Raw genomic sequence first — 17,487 nt, forward strand, 5'->3', positions numbered from 1 at the left:
GTTCTTAGTCTCCCATCCTTCCACCCCAGCTGCCTGGCCCTGCCCAACCCCCCTCACCTCCCAATGATTCAGCAACTAAGGAGTTAAAACCTAGCAATTTGTGGGTGGAGGGAGGCATCTGCAGGACCTGGCTCCATTCTGACCGCTGCCTGTGAAGTGCCAATTGGTTGATATATTTCAAATATTACCCATGGTGACAAGATGACTAGACAAAGGTTCTGGTTCTGAAGCTCTCAGAGTCTGATGGGGATAGGACCATGTCACCAATTAATTACACCAGTTGCTAAGTGCTATAGTAGAGGCATGGACATGTATGAAACTGTGTAGGCCCTGAAGGGAAAGCACTCAACTCATAGAAAAAGTGACATCTAGGTTATCCTACGAGGACACCATGGGCTGGGGACATGAGGCTGGCACTCCAGGCAGGGAAAAGCATCTACAGAGGCATGGTGGCGGCAGAGAGCATGGACTACATCTTGCAGTGATGAAGGGTTTTAATTAAAACCACCGAAGGGTTTCAATCCATCCAGTAGTTGGCAAATGCTAGATACCTCTTGATTCAGGCCCAGAAGGTGGGCAAAGAGCATGGGCTTCAGCAGGCTTACGGGGTGAAAGCGACGGCAAGTGAGCCCACAGGCCACACTGAACAAGGGGTATGAGTCGCTAATGACCAGGTGGATCAAGTTGGAAAGAAGAGCAGCAGAACCCTTTTTGTGGGGGGAGGGTGGGGGGAAGGGTATGGGCCAATGCACGTGGGCTTCGGGGCCCTTCTTTTTTTAGTACTACCTGTTGTCCTTGAGTAGAACCCCAACATTTAGATCTACGGCAATTTCCCTGGTTCTGCTGATGTGTGACCACCTTTTCCCACCACAACTTCCCAGTGAGTTTCTGACTCACCATCTCTGTTCACTTGTGTTTTAAGACAACTCTTTAAAAATTGTAAAGTGCATAATACATACAAAAGAGTGTATAACAATTTATATAGTTTAAGGAATAATAACAATGAATGCTAGTTTTAAGAGATAAAACTTGACCAGTACCTTTGCAATCACTATGCTGAGTTTTGTGATGATCATTCTTTGGATTTACTTTAATAGTTTTGAAACACACACATACACCCCTAAATAACACATCGTTTAGCTTTGTCAGTTTTTTATCTTTATACAAATGGAATCATACTGTATGTTAGTTCTTCTGTAACTTGCTTTTTTTATTCAACATTGTTTTTGTGGCTCAGCCACATTAATGCATATAGCTGTAGTTCACTGCTGTGTAATATCCCCTGTATGAATTTATCACAGTTTTTCATCCACTCTACTGCTGATGGATATCTGGGTTATTTCTACCATTTTTTGCTATGATGAACACTGCTGTTGTATATCCTAGTATGTGACTCCTGGAACACGTGTTCTAGAGTTTCTCCAGAAAATATACCTAGAAGTGGAATTGCAGATCACAGCACAGATTCAGTGTTACTGTGTAATGCCAAACTTTCCCACAGTGGTCATATGCATTTACACGCCCACCTGCAGTACATGACAATTTCTGTTTCTCCTGCATCATTGCCAACAATGGGTATTATCAGACATTTTACATTTTTGGTGACATATATTCTTGGCCCTAGGCTCTTTCATTCTCTGTGTATTTACCCCAAAACGTTCTTCCAGAACTCTGCACAAGTACTTCCTCCCCTTTCACCAACCCTTCCTGTCTTCACCCACTCCTTCTCAGTATTAAGTGGTCTGTACAGGGACCCTGAGAATCTAAAAAGGTGAATCCCTCTTGCAGGGCCCACTCACTCTGTGCATTTTGAGGCCAAATACCTATTTTCTTTAAGTGTGTGAATATAGCAATTTTTATCAATATCAAAGAGGCAAGAAACAACTAACTTCCTAGTTCATTAATTGTCTTTTTTCTTTCCTTCTTTCTTCTTCCAAAAAATTACTTCTTGTTTGGCTCATAAGCCAGGCTTATGAGTTGAGAATAATGGTTTTGAATATAGCAATTTTTATCAATATCAAAGAGGCAAGAAACAACTAACTTCCTAGTTCATTAATTGTCTTTTTTCTTTCCTTCTTTCTCCTTCCAAAAAATTACTTCTTGTTTGGCTCATAAGCCAGGCTTATGAGTTGAGAATAATGGTTTATTAAACTGGTGAGAATGATATGCCTTATAATGCAGACATCAGTCTTGGTTCTTAAAACAAAAATCTACCAACCTCCCTAGAGGCTTTTCCCAAGCTTCTTTTGTACGTAATGCCCTTCATTTGTAACCAAATGAATATTTCAGTTAAATAGTTTATTTAACTGAGTTATTGTGTACAATGATGTGATATTTAAAAAAAATCTTTCAAAAGATAAGCACGCTACTATTTTCTCCAAACATTCTGGCAGCAGGCAGTGCTTTTTCAAGACTGAATGTCCTTTATGTAATGTCTGTTTACTAACTTGTAACTGCTCAAACTGCCCTATGCTACATTCAGTCCAAAACATGTGGTAACAGGATGGGGGTAAGTATTTGAAAAGGCTTTCACCTAAAATGTTCCTTGTTAATCCTAGGCTACGTTGGGGGTGGAAGGTAGCATTTGGGTGGGTTCTTTACTCGGCATTCATTCATTCAACAAGCCTTTATTGAATGTCTGCCGTGTGCCAGGCACAATGTTAGGTACTGAAAACGCAAAGATGATTGACACTTGGTACCATGATTAAAAGGACAATTCTCATTTCTAATGCAGGCTATTCTGAGGAAGGATGTCTGACCAGCTTGGTTGAGGTGAACTGGGGGCAGATGGATAGGGGACCTCAAATAAGATTTCCAGAAGGAGAGCATGTCTGAGCTGAGTTTTGAAGGAGACTAGAAATTAGCCAGCAAAAGAAGGGAGCGGAGCAGAAGAGAAAAGGGGGCATTCCACGCAGGACAGTAGCAAGGGCAAGGGCGGAGATGGGATATGGCAGTGCACTTTTGGGCCTGTCTAGAACATTCGTGTGCCTGGACACAGGTTGCCGGAGCTGTGGCAGAGAAAGTAGGGAGAAGGCTGAGCAAGAAGGGCCTCACAGGTTTTGCTGAAAAATGCAGATTTTACCCTGAGGCCATCACTGAAAGATTTAAGTGGAGAAATAGCACAGGCATATCTGCATGTTAGAAACCACACTGCAGTGGCCCTGTGCAGAGAATTGGAGGGCCGCGCCCGGGACTGCTGTGGTGAGCCATGCATAAGACAGAAGAGGGCCTGGAACACTTCAGTAATAGACGATGATTGCAAATACCCAAACATAGCAGTAGGGTCTTCAGTCAGGTTCCTTAGAAGCACAAACAAAGATGCTTTATTAAGGAATAACCCATAGAGGAATGAAGGATGGGGTGGGGGTGCCTCGCCCCCTAGCCAAAAGCTCTTCTCTGTAGAAGGTCAAGGTGAGAACCATCTGGTGAAGTAGATCACCAGCAGTACCCACTGCAAAGCTACAGCAAACTGATTGGTCTTTGATATACATGTCCAACTTGTCCACACTCTGTGGCTTTATCTCTGGGGTTGTGCTTCTCTGGAGTGATGGTGCAGATTCCAAGAGCAATTGAACTGATGCGAGTTGTCACCTGGCAGAGGTGATAACCTTCTGGTGGGTTGTGTCATTGTTGGATAGTACAGGGCTAACATATGCCTGGTGAACCATCTCTGGCTGCCTTCCCTCCCCAGGATAGATGGAGCCTAGGAAGGCAGCACAGGCAGCCTCCCGCAGCTCCTGATCAGTGGCACACTAAGAGGTAAGTGGCCGGAGTGGTCTGCTCCACATGCAAGCAATAAGGGGGGGTCATCTACTATAGGAAAATTTTAAACAACAGTAAACGCTACTAAAAGTCAGTCTGCTTTTGCATATTGCCATGCACCAACAATTCTAAATATTATCAGGGATAAAATACTCCTCCTTGCAAGGGAGAACTTGCTCCCAGCCTCTGCCTCTGATGCTTAAGAAGAATCAGTGACCTTAAATCCCAATCCTATCTGTGGTCTCCAAGCCTGCTGCTCTCATTTTTGTTCCTGTCACAGCACGTCCTTGTCTGTGTGGCCCGTCAAGCCATCCTGCTCTGTGCTGAGCTGCAGTCCGGCCCTTGCTCCTTCTCTGCCTTAGCATGAGCCCCTCCTTATACAGACATGAGCACCCCCAATATGGCTCCATTCATTTCTTCAGGGGCTACTTTTCAGATCAGACTATGGCACCAGAAGCGCCGCACCTCTGAGTGCTGCCTCTCTGCACTTGTCCCAACTGCTTCTGAACCCAACTTCCTCCTGGGTCTTTCCTACGCGCCCACCCCACCCAGAGGGCAGGTCCCAGGTCAGCTCCTCCTCTGGCTCTATTATCCACTTGTCACTGTGTCTTTAAGAGATGAGATGTCTGGGCCGACCCCATGGCTCACTCGGGAGAGTGCTGCGCTCCCGCTGCGGTTCGGATCCTATATAGGGACGGCCAGTGCGCTCACTGGCTGAGCGCGGTGTGGGTGACACCAAAAGAGATGAGATGTCTGACATTGCTTGCAGGGTTTCCTTCCTTCTACATTTTAGATTTTATTTTAATTTTTTATTGTGGTAAAATATACATAGCATAAAATTTGCCATCTTAACCATTTTTATGGCTATTTATCTTACCATAATACGGCCTGGGTTTTTTTTTTAAAGGTTATATTTTTAAAGCAGTCTTAGGTTCATAGCAAAACTAAGCAAAGGGTACAGAAATTTCCTATGTATCCCCCACCGCCACATATGCACAGTCTCCCCCATTATCGATATCCACCACCAGAGTGGTGCATTTATTACAGTAGATAAGCATGCATTGACACATCATTGTCACCCAAATAATTAGGTCTCTCTCCTGGGGTTGTACATTTCTATGGATTTGGACAAATGTATAATGACATGTGTCCACCATTAGAGTATCAAAGAGTAATTTCACTGCACTAAAAATCCTCTTTGCTCCAGCTATTCATCCTTCCCTCCTCCCTAACCCCTGGAAAACACTAATTTTTTTTTTTTTTTTTTTACTATTGCCATAGTTTTTTCTTTTCCAGAGTGTCATATAGTTGGAATTATATAGTGTGTTGACTTTTTTCAGATGGGCTCTCTTACTTATTAATAATGCATTTAAGTTTCCTCCTTGTCTTTTCATGACTTGAGAGTTCATTTCTTTTCAGCACTGAATATTTCATTGTCTTGATGTACCACAGTTTATCCATCCACCTACTGAAGGGCATCTTGGTGGCTTCCAAATTTTGGCAATTATGAATAAAGCTGCCTTATACATCCATGTACAGGTTTTCATATAGACATAAGTTTTCAATTCCTTTGGGTAAATACAATCCAACAATTGTGTTCCTTGGTATGGTAAGAAAATGTTTAGTTTTGTAAGAAACAACCAAACTTTCTTCCAAAGTGGTTGTAGTGATCCACTCTGACAATTTCTGTCTTTTAATTGGTGCATTTAGACCATTGACGTTCAAAGTGATTATTGATATAGTTGAATTAATATCTATCATATTTGTTGCTCTTGTGCTTTGTTCCTATTTTTGTCTTCCACTCTTTTTCTCTCTTTTTTGGTTTTAATTGAGCATTTTATATGATTCCATTTTCTCTCCTTTCTTATCATATTAGTTATACTTCTTTATTTACTTTTTTTAGTGGTTGCCCTAGAATTTGCAGTATATATTTACATCTAACCTGTGCCCACTTTCATATAACATTGTACTGCTTCACAGGGAGTGTGAGTATTTTAAAATAGCAAAATAATCCTAATTCCTCCCTCTTGTCCCATATGTCATTGCTGTATTCATTTCACTTATATGAGAGCATAAAGAAGCATATATATATACACACACATGCTTATACAGGCACACATAAGATGTGCACATAAGAATACACAATCAAAATCAACTGTATTCACTTCACTTATATGAGAGCATAAAGAAGCATATATATACACACACACATGCTTATACAGGCACACATAAGATGTGCACATAAGAATACACAATCAAAATCATTGTTGCTGATATTATTTTGAACAAGCTGTTAGCTGTTAGATCAATTAAGAATAAGAAAAATAAACATTTTATTTTACCTTCACTTACTACTTCTGCAGTGCTTTTCCTTTCTTTGTGTAGCTCCGAGTTTCTGACATACATCATTTTGCTTCTCTCTAAAGAACTTCTTTTAACATTTTTTGCAAAGCAGGTCTATTGGCAATAAATTCTCTCAATATTTGTTTGTCTGAGAAGGTCTTTATTCAGCCTCTGAAGGATAATTTCACAGGGACAGAATTCTGGGTTGGTGTTTTTTTTCTCTCAGCCCTTTAAATATTTCACTCCACTCTCCTTTTGCTTGCATGGTTTCTGAGAAGTCAGATGCAGTTCTTATCTTTAACCCACTATAGGTAAGGCATTTTTTTCCTCTGGGTTATTTCAGGACTTTATCTCTGATATTCTGTAGTTTGAAGATGACATGCTCAGGTGTAGTTTTTGTTTTGTTTTGTTTTTATTTTTTTTTTGCATTTATCCTGCTTGGTGTTCTCTGAGCTTCCTGGATCTGTGGTTTGGTGTCTGACGGTAGTTTGGGGAAATTCTCAGTCATTTCAAGTATTTCTTCTGTTCCTTTCTCTCTTTCTTCTCTTTCCAATATTTTTATTATGCATAAATTACACCTTTTATAGTTGTCTCATAGTTCTTGGATATTCTGTTTTGCTCAGGGATTTTTTAAAAATTTATTTTATTTATTGAATCAAAATTGGTTATACATATTTTGGGGGTCGAACATTGAGATATGTTGACTAAGTCAATATTACTAGCATATATATTGTTACAAATCTTAATTATTCTTTATGCCCCTTGTCCAAGCTCTCCTCTTCCCCCATTCCCTCCCCCTCCCCCCTCTAATTGCCCTAGATTTCTTCTCTCCTTCTGAAAGAATAATGGTTACTCTGTTGATTTGTTGCCTAGACGATCTGTCCAATGCTGAGAGATGTGATCAGGTCCCCCAATATTATCATAGAGCAGATGCTTCTTCTGTCACTCTGAAATGGGTTTTGTGGAAAGAGACATCCTCTTTTCTTTGTCTCTGCTGGTGACTTTTCTTGTGTCAATGCAATCCAGTGGTTGGAGGACCATCTGTGTGGTGGCTGTGGCGTCTAGCTGCTTTTGCAGCAGCCATAGTTATTGTGGTGGCTGTGGTGGGCCACCCACATAGGGGTGCTGTTTTTGGCATGCTCCTTGGCACTGGCGATATGTCTGGTTGTGGGGTGTGTTTGGTCCCCTTCTCCATGCCTCTGGTCCCTGGGCAGGCCCCAAGGTGCTAGCGCCATGTGCCTGGTTGTGGGAGAGGGGTCCAGTCCTCTTCTCCATGGCCTGGGTCACTGGGTGGGCTCTGAGGTACTGGCACAGTGTGTCTGGTTGTGGGAAGAGAGTCCAGTCCCCTTCTCCATGCCTCAGGTACCCAGGTGGGCCCCAAGGTGCTGGTGTTTTGTGCCTGGTGTGGGAGGAGGGTCCAGTCCCCTTCTGCATGCCTCGGGTCCCTGGGCAGGCCCTGAAGCTCTGGTATGGTGTCCCTGGTTGTGGGAGAGAGGACCATTCCCCTTCTCCTTGCCCCAGGTCCCGGGGTGGGCTCCGAGGTGCTGGCATGTTGTGTCTGTTGTGGGAGAGAGGTCCTGTCCCCTTGTCCATGCCCTGGGTACCCGGGTGGGCTCCGAGGTGCTGGCATGTTGTGCCTGGTTGTGGGAGAGAGATCTGGTCTCCTTCTCCTTGCCTCAGGTCCCTGGGCAGGCCCCAAGCTGGTGGCTCAGTGTGCCTGGTTGTGGGGGGTGGGGCGGGTTCAGTCCCCTTCTCCATGCTTCAGGTCCCCAGGCTGGCCCTGAGGCACTGGTGCAGTTTGCCTGGAAGTGGGAGTGGGGTCCAGTCCCCAAATCCAAGCCTCCAGTTCCCAGGCAGGCCCCAAGGTGCTGGTGGTGTGCCTGGGCCGGAACTAATTTTTTGTCCTTTGCTTCTAACATGGGGGAACTTCCTGTGGGAACCAGTACTTGAGTGTGTGGTTGTTTAAATTGCTGCTTTGCTGCTGTTTCCCTAGGGAAGGCTTTTTGTGTAGCTCAGGGTTTAATGGTTGACCTTATAGTACTTCTGGCTCTCCAGAGACCTGGTGGATCTGTGTTCTGTAGAGTCTGATCTGTGCCTGAGTTTTTTCATCAAACTGCACCCCATGTAATTCTGCATTCCTGACCAGTCTCCTCTGAGTGGTCCTGTGCTGACTGGGGGGCAGCTCAGCTGTCCTTCCTGTGTCCCAGTGTTCCCCTGGTGGGCAGGTCTCCCCCACCCCCTGTGCTCCAAACACTTCCCATGGGATGGGCCCTGCACTGGTCCCTTGAGATGACATACCGGCCTCTGAATAGCTCCCTTTTTTCAATTGTTCTGGCTCCTTGCCCCTGCGTGGGTCCACAGGAACCCTAATAGTGGTCTTGCTGTCCTGGGGGCTGCCAAGGCCCTCTTCTCTCTCTTGCTGCCTCCTAGTAACGCCATCTGAAGGGCACAGCTGCAGCTTCTGCCAGCTCCTGTTCCATGTGCTCAGCTGCTCCAGCCTTAAAGTGGCCATAGCACAAAACGCTCTGAGCAGTTTTTTCTTTCTCTCATCATAGCTTCTCCCACCTTCATGAGCTCCGTAGATCTCTCCTCCTCTTCCTCTGAGCTCCAGCAGCCAGCTTGGCTGATGTTATATTTTTATAATTGTAAATTTGGTTGAATTTGTGGGAGAGAGTGATGCTGCGGATCATCTATTCCGCCATCTTCGGGATATTTTTTTTAAGTCCTTTTTCTCTTTGCTTTTCAGTTTTGGAAGTTTCTATTCATATGTCCTCAAGCTCAGAGATTCTTTCCTCAGCCATGTCTTACTAGTGTACCAGTAAGCCCATCAACGGCATGCTTCATTTCTGTTAGTGTTTTTGGTCTCTAAAACTTCTTTTTGGTTCTTTCTTAGGATTTCCATCTCTCTGCTCCCATTGCCCATCTGTTCTTGCATGCTCTCTGCTTTACCCATTAGAGCCCTTAATCACAGTTTTTATAAATTCCCTGCCTGATAATTCCAACATACCCACCACATCTGATTCTGGTGATTCTGTTTCTTTAAACTGTATTTTTTGCTTTTTAGTATGCCTTGTAGTTTTTTATTGTTAGTCAGACATAATATACTGGGTGAAAGGAGCTGCTGTAAATAGGCCTTTAGTAATGTGGTGGTAGGGCAGGTATCTGGGGAAAAGTGTTCTACAAGTAGGTCTCAGTCTTCCAGTGAGCCTGTGCCTCTGGACTGTGAATTTCACAAGTACATCTCAGTTGTTCCTCACCCCCTTAGCTGGGACAGTATGACTGGAGTAGGCTGGAGTTGGATATTTCCTTTCCCAATTCTTTGTAATTGTAGTATTAAGTATATTTACACGGTTGTACAACCAATCTCCAGCATTTTTTTATCTTGCAAAACTGAACCCCAAACTATACCCATTAAACAACAACTTTCAAATTTCCCCTTCCCCCAACCCCTAGTAAACACCATTCTACTTTCTGTTTTCTATGAATTCGACTCTCTAAATACCTCATCTAAGTAGAATTATACAATATTTGTCTTTTTCTGACTGGCTTATTTTGCTTTGCATAATGGCCTCAAGGTTCATCCATGTTGTAGCATGTCAGAATTTCCTTCCTTTTTTAGGCAGAATAGTGGTTTATTATATGTATATACCACATTTTGTTTGTCCGTTCATCTGCTGATGGACACTTGGGTTGTTTCCACCCTTTGGCTATTGTGAATAATGCTGTTATGAACATGAGTGTGTAAATATTCTTCAAGACCTACATTCAATTTTTTTGAGTATATGCGCAGAAGTGGGATTGGTAAATTATATGGCAATTCTATTTTCAATTTTGGGGGAACTGCCTTCCTACTAGTAGTGCACAAGGGTTCCAATTTCTCCACATCCTTGCCACATCTTGCTATTTTCTTGTTTTGTTTTGTCTTATTTTGTTTTTATAGCAGCCATCCTGATGGGTGCGAGGTTTGCTTACAGTTTTGCTACTGGCTCATTCTATTCCCATGATCAGTCCCTTACCCTCAGTTTTTCCATTTGTACCTCCTTTTGGAAAGCATAAAGCCCAAGATGGTTTCTAAGGAGTTTTTAGATTGTTAAAATGGAGTGAAGGGGAAATGGTCCATTAATAGTCAAATCCAGTTTGTTGCAGTCTTTTTACAAATCTTCTACTTGTTATAGCTTCATCATTCAGTTATTCATTCATTCATTTATCCATTCTGAATTTCCTCTGCTGGCCCCCAGGTGATGGCTTTTGATTTAATTAAATCGTTGGCCTGCTTGATTTGGCCCACTTGGTGGTGGCCCACACAGTTTTTTTTTTTTGTGTGTGTGGTTTTTTTTTAAACATTTCAATTAGCTGCCAACATTGAAAAATGAAAGTGATTTTACATAAAAATTTAGATGTTCACGTTAAAAAAAAAAAAAAAAAGGAAGATCCAGCAACACTGGGAACACATTCCTGCATGATGAGCTCAGCTGGGACTGAATAGAAGTGGCCTCTTCAGAAGGCAATACCTTTTCCAGCTTGTCACAGTCCTCACCACTTCCTGTTGCCTTATGCTCAGCCCTCTTCACTAATTTTTGTTACCATCCTGGACTGTGAGGACTTTCAATAAAGGAACCAAAAAGGAGACATGGTAATACACTGTCATGTTTAACAGCACAGACCCTTAAGGATCGGGAACCATTCTGCCTGGATTCCAATCCAGTCTCTGCTTCATGATGGCTGTGTGATCTTGGAAAATGATACCCTCTCTGTGCTTCTAAGAATCCTCATCTGTAAAACACAGCTTGTAAGAGTGCCTATCTTGCAGAATTGTCCTGAGGATTAAATAAGTTAAAATAGAATGTATTAATAGTTGGCAATAATAGTTAAAAGATTTTAAGACTTAATAGTAGTGAGAACAGTGCATAGCAAGTAGTTAGTGATTCATCTTAGCTATTATTATTATTACAGGTATTTTTTCCTAAAAAAATGCACAAATGAGACCTGGCCAGTCTGGCTCACACATTGCAAGAGGTAGACAACCTATAGAGAAATTGCAATGAGAGGCTCAGAAGGAAGAGGTTGGCCAGCCAAGATTAAGGTGGGGTTCCAACACTGAGTCACTGAGCTGATGGCAGAGGGGGATGTGTAAAGCCCCAAAACAGACTGTTAGGGACTGTGCACCAGATGGAGAGAGTGGTCAACTCCACAAAGGGGCAGAGCAGCACTTGAGGTCAGGGTATGGCTGCGGATCTAGAGATGAAGAGCTTCTTCCTTCTCTTTGCACTTTGCTATGGCTTGAATGTGTCCTCCCAAAAGCATGTGTTGGAAATTTAATCACCAATGCAATAGCATTGGGAGGTGTGGTCTAATGAGAGTGATCAGGTAATGGAGGTTCTGCCCTCATGAATGGATTAATGCCAATACTGTGGGAATGGGTTTATAGCAGGAGTGTGTTCCTTAGAAAAGAATGAGTTTGGCCCCCTTTTGTCTTTCTCTCTCTCTTTTTGCCCTTCCACTTGGGATGACACAGCAAGAAGGCCCCTGGAAGAATGTGAAGGAGCAGGCTAGAAAAAGCCTACATTTCTATAAACTGAGTATTAAGGATGATTCTGGTGAGGGTTCAGAAGAAGAAGAGAGGTGTAGCTGTAGGAAAAGTCTGAAACTTCTTAGAGACTATTTAAGTAGTCATGATCAGAATGTTGGTTGAAATACTGACAGAAAAGGCCATTCTGATGAGTTCTTAGATGGAAAAGAATATCTTATGGGAAACTGGCATAAAGGTCATCCTTGTTATAAAGTGGCAAAGAACTTGGCTGAATTATGTTCATGCCCTAGGGCTATATGGAAGGAAGAATGTAAGAATGATGAACAGAGGTATCTGGTGTAAGAAATATCTAAGCAACAAAGCATTCAGTATGTTGTGTGGCTTTTTAAAACTACATATAGTAAAATGTGAGAGGAGAGAAGTGATTTAAATACAATTTATAGCCAAAAGGGAAACAGAATGGAAGGATTTAGAAAACTCTTAGCCCAGTCATGTAAAGAATAAAAAAAAAATGTGTTTAGGAGGGAATACTAAAGGTGTGGTCAAGCAACTGTTTGCTAAAGAGAGTAACATGGATAGAAGGAAGCCAAGTTCTATTCATCAAGACAGTGGGAAAATGACCCTGAAGGCATTTCGTGATTCTGGTGAGGGTTCAGAAGAAGAAGAGAGGTGTAGCTGTAGAAAAAGTCTGAAACTTCTTAGAGACTATTTAAGTAGTCATGATCAGAATGTTGGTTGAAATACTGACAGAAAAGGCCATTCTGATGAGTTCTTAGATGGAAAAGAATATCTTATGGGAAACTGGCATAAAGGTCATCCTTGTTATAAAGTGGCAAAGAACTTGGCTGAATTATGTTCATGCCATAGGGCTATATGGAAGGAAGAATGTAAGAATGATGAACAGAGGTATCTGGTGTAAGAAATATCTAAGCAACAAAGCATTCAGTATGTTGTGTGGCTTTTTAAGACTACATATAGTAAAATGTGAGAGGAGAGAAGTGATTTAAATACAATTTATAGCCAAAAGAGAAACAGAATGGAAGGATTTAGAAAACTCAGCCCAGTCATGTAAAGAATAAAAAAAAAAATGTGTTTAGGAGGGAATACTAAAGGATAGAAGGAAGCCAAGTTCTATTCATCAAGACAGTGGGAAAATGACCCTGAAGGCATTTCAGAGATCTTTGAGGCAAGCTAGGACTTTAAGGACAAGGTTACTAGAGAGGCACTTGATGCACCTCAGCATCTGCTGTCCTGCACTGCCTCAAATCTCTGTTCCCCCCATTCCAGCCAACCCTCTCACTTCCTAGCCTCTCATCGCAATTTCTCTATATGTTGTCTACCTCTGGTGATGTGTGAGCCAAACTGGCCAGGTCTCATTTGTGCATTTTTTAGGTAAAAAATCTTTATTAATAATAATAGCTAAGATGAATCACTAACTACTTGCTATGCACTGTTCTTACTACTATTAAGTCTTAAAAACTTTTAACTATTATTGCCAACTATTAATACATTCTATTTTATTTAATCCTCAGGACAATTCTACAAGGTAGGCACTCTTACAAGCTGTGTTTTACAGATGAGGATTCTTAGAAGCACAGAGAGGGTATCATTTTCCAAGATCACACAGCCATCATGAAGCAGAGACTGGATTGGAATCCAGGCAGAATGGTTCCCGATCCTTAAGGGTCTGTGCTGTTAAACATGACACTATATTGCCTCATGTTCTTTTCTGTTCATTATAAATTACCCAGTCTGTGATTCTGTTATAGCAGCACAAAATGGACTAAGGTACACTTATAATTTTTTTAAAAGTTTTATTGAGATATAATTCAATTATGATAAATTTAATTAATTTAAAATGTACAGTTCAATAGTTTTAGTATATATAACCATCACAACAATCAATTTTAAAACATTTTTTTTCATAGCCTCAAAAAGAAACCCCATACCCTTTCCCCATATTCTACTCCCCAAACTTCCCGGCCCCAGACAAACTCTAATTTACTTTCTGTCTCTATAAATTTGCCTGTTCTGGGCATTTCATATAAATGGAATCATACAATATGAGGTCTTTTGTGACTGACTTGTCTTAGTGTAATGTTTTCAAGGGTCACCCAACTTGTAGTCATTCTACTTGTATAAGTACTTTATTCCTTTTTATTTCTAAATAATATTTTATTTTATAGATATACTAAATTTTATTTATCCATTTCGTCAGCTGATAGACATTTAGGTTGTTTCCACTTTGGGGCTATTACAAATAATGCTGCTATGAACATTTGCATATATGTGTTTATGTGAGTGTATGTTTTCATTTCTCTTGGGTATATACCTAGAAATAGAATTGCTGGATCATATGGTAACTGTATATTTAACATTTTGGGGACCTGCCAGACTTTTCCAAAATGGCTATACCCTTTACATTCCCATAAGCAATGTATGAGGGTTCCAGTAGCACTTAGACTTTTAAATGTCTGAGTAAAGCAACCATCTCTACAGCTAAAGAAGGCTGTACATTATGAAGAAGCACAAAGCTGATGGGAGAACACCTCCATAAGCAAAAGGTGGATGGAGAAGGACATGTTTTCCCTTTGCACATAGAACCGACTTGGATAGAATTGTCAGAAGTTGTAGGATCTGTGTTTAATATCACTAAATTTACTTTCTTACTTTGGGGTTGCTTCTGGGGAGAAGAAACTGTGGTCTGGGTAGATCCTCTATGAGGACTGGGCACCTCAGTACATCTTCCACAAGATCAGGAAGTGGACTTTTATATGTCATCAACTACATTTTCAATGCCTGAATTTGATGGTTGTAAATTTTCCTTACTGAGATAAAATTTCATGAGGACACTTGCCAACTGTCTATAAACAATTCTGGTGGCTTAAGATCTGATAGAATGTATTTTGACAGCCTCTGTAAATAACAAAAAGTTGCATTCCAGTTTCTGTCCAACATATGTAAATCAAACAAGCATTGTGGGTTGCAGAGGACTTTCAGTTCTCTTTCCTTTCAGTAGGCTGAAACTGTGCTTTACAACTAGATAAACCTAACCATTATGGCTTATTAAATTGTGTAATTTCTCAATATTTCATATTAGAGAGTATCATAGACATAATACAATTTCATCCTTCCTGTAGAAAGATGAAATATTATTCATATTATCTCTTAATTTTATTTTTCCAAGAACTTTTTGAAGTACCCTCATATATACAAATAAAGAAGAACATGCTTATATTAGATGTGGAAATTTTATCTTTCCATTCCCATGGTTCTAAAAAGGTTCATGTTAATTCATCTTGTTCTTTAGTTTCTGCAACGGTATCTTCCTGGCATCAAATAACTAGTTGAAATCTGGAGTAAATGCAGTCAGTCAACCAGTTGTTCTCCCATCAACTTGATGTTCTTTGCACCAAGCTGACTCTGTTGACCAGTTAGTTAGTGTGCTGTAGATGTGCTTACATGAAAGTCACCTGGGGAAGTGATGGGACTCCCAGGACAGCATCCGTTCTGGATCTGATCCTGGTGGCACAGCAGCCATGGGCTCCCACAGCCAGTGGACCATGTACTTATCTCAGGGCTGCCAAGGCTCCATGGGCCACAGGGCCTCATTAACAACACTAATAAAAAGGTCCCAGGTTACTCCGTTACAAAGCCAGGATATTTTAGTTTCCAGAACTTGTAAGTCATAAGTGTAGGAATTTACCAAAGGATGTTTTTCCTTAGGCTGCAAACCTCAGGGCAAGTTTTAGAAAGTGTGGGAATAACCAAGATCAGAATATGATGTTTGAACGTAACCACATTCTATAACTGCCCCTGGAGTTTCAAGCTTCTGGGCCACATGGAAATGTGCATTCTTAATCTAGCACTGAGAGAGAATATCGATGGTGAGTTTGCCCCAGTGTAGACAACAGCCACGCCCAGTCTTGAATGTGCCAACAAAGAGCCTCTACGTGAGAGGATGAGAACCAGCCGTAACTGGGTTAGAATGAAGGTGTCGAGATGAGACTATAAAGTTGATCTTCAGGAAGATTTTTTTGATGTCCTCCCCACTTGAGATAAACTTACATTTTTCATCTTGACAACATGCTCCTTGCTTATACCAAGGACTCATTTTATATGAGTTGATTGATCAAACACAGAGTTGATTTGATGAAGCAGCAGCATGTCATAGAAATGTTCTGACAAAGGAGACTTGAGCTCGTCAACACACTGGTTCTTTACTTCATCCCCTCCCTGGGTATATGGAGCAATATTGAGCTTATATTTCAAAACTGGTATTTGGATATAACAATCACTGTCACTTAGCCTGAATTTTTACTGTATGAAAAATGCTTCACACTCTTGATTTTTTTGATTTAACATCCCTTTGCTGACCTAGTATCAACGTGCCTACTCATCTTGACCTAGTCTCTTTTTATGAATTTTAGCAGGAAAAGAAAATCACCCAACCTCCAAACTATAGGGATCTATATTAATAACAATGAAAGGGCATAAATTCTTCCCCCTTTCATTTAGCAGAAGTGAGTGCCAACTTGAGATAGTCAACAAAGGGAACTTGAAATGGAAGACCTGAGTTAACTTTTATTCTTTTTAAGTTTTTTTCACAAAATGTTAAATTCTAGGCTTTTGGTCCCTGGAGAAAGCAATGGTAAGACTGAAAAGCCTAAGATAAGGAAAGCCAATACTGACCTTATGAAATCCTAGCTTGAAAATTATAATACTCTGCTTTCCTCCCTTAGACTTTGTACCAATGTTCAATTGGGAGCACAGGGCTGAGGGCGGAGTGGCACAGATGTACAACCAGCATCTGGAACACATGAATGTATTTGTCAGGGCAGTAGTCTGTTCTTCTTGTTTAGGATCTGAATAAGTTTTTGGAATAATTCATTGCATTCAAAAGCTTGTACATATTGTGGCTTATATGAAACTACCAAGCTAGTATCATGTACAAAGTAGTAAGAAACTTAAAACTATTAGGAAAAAAGTATTCTAATTCTAATATTAAAGAAGATAACATAAAGAATTTTAGTTTCTACCCAAAACACATTCCTGGAATAAGCAAGGGCAAAAATTGTGGTTGGTTTTTGGTCCTGGAGAGACACCCCTAAACTGAGAGTGCTCTCTGAGCACTCCTTTTCCTTGCTTGGTTTCTACAGCTGTCAAATCCCACACTAAACACTGCACAAGCAGTTGCATTAGGTCACCGCTGCTACTGCAGCACCACAGACATGTGGCACCTGCACAGACACACACACACGTACAGGCACAAACACGCACGCGTGCACATCTCTGAGGTGGCTCCTGGAATGTGATTATTTAACACTTGTCAAAATATTTAGAATAGAATAACTAGCAACCAGTCAAGTGACTTGCAACTATAATTTCACCTGCACAGACACACACACACGTACAGGCACAAACACGCACGCGTGCACATCTCTGAGGTGGCTCCTGGAATGTGATTATTTAACGCTTGTCAAAATATTTAGAATAGAATAACTAGCAACCAGTCAAGTGACTTGCAACTATAATTTCTTTTCTTTTTTTTTGGCAGCTGGCTGGAAAGGGGATTGTTGTTTTCTGTTAAATATGTTCCAGATTTCTCACCCCAAATTCTTATATTCTGCAATTTCAAAACCAAAAGTATTTGAACTGAAATTGCTTTGCTTTAAAAAAATCTATTTCTTGTTTTACTGTTGAGTGAACTTTTTGTTTTAATAATTGCTGGTGAGGGGCCGGCCCAGTGGCGCACTGGAGAGTGCGCTGCTTGGGAGTGCGGTGGCGCTCCTGCCGAGGGTTCAGATCCCATGTGGAGACCAGTTCCCGCTCACTGGCTGAGCGTGGTGCGG

The sequence above is a fragment of the Galeopterus variegatus genome, unplaced genomic scaffold, assembly GCF_000696425.1.
Source record: "Galeopterus variegatus unplaced genomic scaffold, G_variegatus-3.0.2 Scaffold10090, whole genome shotgun sequence".
NCBI classification, from domain to species: Eukaryota; Metazoa; Chordata; class Mammalia; order Dermoptera; family Cynocephalidae; genus Galeopterus; species Galeopterus variegatus.